Consider the following 1,994-nt stretch of genomic DNA (forward strand, 5'->3'; position numbering starts at 1 on the left):
CGGCGCGGCTGCAAGAGCAACAGAGACAGGGAAGCGAGAGAGAGTATTTATGTGAGGGCCATAAAAATGCAGTCTTCTCCGTTGGAGTTGGTCGGCGCGGCATATTTGCCTTGGCTTTTGATTTATGCACAGCCCAACTGCGGCGGTGGCAGCAACAGCAGTAGCGGCAGCAATGCCGTGGCAAGTGAGGCAAAATAATGCAATAAATTTGACATTATCGCGAGCAGCCATAAGATATGGCGGAATTGGTAATGGCGCACGGCCAAGGCGCAGGCGTGGAAAGGTGAAAATCTGCGTCCTCAGCACTTAAAAACATATGCATGTATGCATATATGTACATACAAAGCTATTCAAGTGCGCTGCTGATGCGGTAATGGCATGCGCGTAGGTCGTAAAAATGTGAAAATACTACAACAAACGTGATATAAGAAACACATAAAAAAATCAATGCTCAAACGAAGACGTATAAATATTCAAAAGGTTGTGCTACAAAAGAAGTTCAGTGAAAATTTCATTTATGTACATTTTATATGGATATATGTATGTATTCCTATAAAGGCATGCACAAATATAGAGGTTTATATTTATAGGGCAGGAGCGCACATAAAACGAGAAAATGTTCAATATGACGAAAGCAGATAAATACGAAAAACGCTCATAAATGCGGCAAATGGCTAAGACGCGATGAACATCAAAGTACACCTCAAGTATGTAAGTAAGTACCAGGACCTGTTTTAGTACAAAACAATGGCTGAAATACATATGTACGAGTATGTAAAAGCAGACAGTTTCAAGTACTCGGCGGCTCATAAAATGCGAACAGCGTCACTTGCGAGGATAACGTCCAACGTATTTTACGATCTGCTAAGAAGGTGGTCCCCCATAACCGCTGGCTCAAGAACATGCATAAAAAACGATATAAAAAGAGAAATCCAAACAAGTCCATTGCTTATCGTAATTGTTGGGTTATTATTCGCCTGATTTTATGTGGCGAGCAGCATTGGCAATCGCTGGCTATAAGTCTGCGCTATAATCACATAAGTGGCATCTGAAACTAAAAACGTTCGCATTCAACACATTTAGCTGGTTAAAGTGTAAGTTTTATGATTGAGTTGTATTTGGATTATATAATACTTCCTGTCATTCGTTTCGTTTTTTATGGCCTAGGATCAGCATAAAAAGGTTGTTGGATATAAACATACTTTTATGTAATTCTGTACCCATTGGATTTACTCTTCCATACAATTATAGAGGTTAAAGATTTGAGCGCTTTTTAAGCAGTATTATTGGTGCAGTTTTTCGCAAAGTGAAAGTGCAGTTGATTGCGGTAATTGCTTGACAGTTAAAGTTTGAACGTTTTAAATATCTTAATAAAGTATTAAGGAATTCGAAGTAAGGAAAGGCTTGCCGTCGAATACCATTGTCGTAAAAATAAGTCCAACTTATAGTCCCCAAAAATGTGAGTTTAAAAACATTATATTAATAGACAATGGTAAGGCTCTCCGACTTGGCATTTTTAAAAGATATAATATAATCTCAATAAAAGTTTTCAAAAATTATTACAGCAATCTCAGCGTTTGTGGAGAAAATTGGCATATGGAACAGGCCAGAGGCTTAACTATAGGGCGGCATTGCTGGCAGTTAGGTACAAATCGATAAAGTGGTTACCGAGGTACACCTTTGTAGTTATAAAGTGGGCGGTGCCACAGCAGTCTTATTTTTTGATTGAAGATTATTGTAACTGTAAACTTGAAGTAAATTAGCGTCCTCAGTTATTGAAATATCGGAGTTTTCGTATTTCTGAAATTTACCGTTATTCGGGAAGCGGGTGTAATTTTAGTGCGATTTGAATAATTTTCAGCAAATTGCTTTTCCGTACCAAGGTTATTAAGTGCACCGAGTTTGGTGGAAATTGATAAATAGGTTACCGAGATACACATTTGTGGTCATAAGTGGGCGGCACCACGCCCATTATCCAAAAATTTATAATATTC

At 38.4% G+C, this 1,994-nt stretch overlaps 1 long non-coding RNA gene across 1 annotated transcript; it reads left to right on the forward strand.

The window, feature by feature from the left end:
- LOC108368423 (uncharacterized) lies at positions 1–1,577 on the forward strand. Its single transcript, XR_001848367.1, has 3 exons — positions 1–540; positions 591–1,094; positions 1,168–1,577. It is a non-coding gene; the product is annotated as an uncharacterized LOC108368423 (long non-coding RNA).
- The last annotated feature ends 417 nt before the right edge of the window (positions 1,578–1,994 follow it).

This window comes from Rhagoletis zephyria, unplaced genomic scaffold, assembly GCF_001687245.7.
Source record: "Rhagoletis zephyria isolate East Lansing unplaced genomic scaffold, Rhagoletis_zephyria_1.1 Rzeph_scaffold_00051, whole genome shotgun sequence".
Classification (NCBI taxonomy): domain Eukaryota; kingdom Metazoa; phylum Arthropoda; class Insecta; order Diptera; family Tephritidae; genus Rhagoletis; species Rhagoletis zephyria.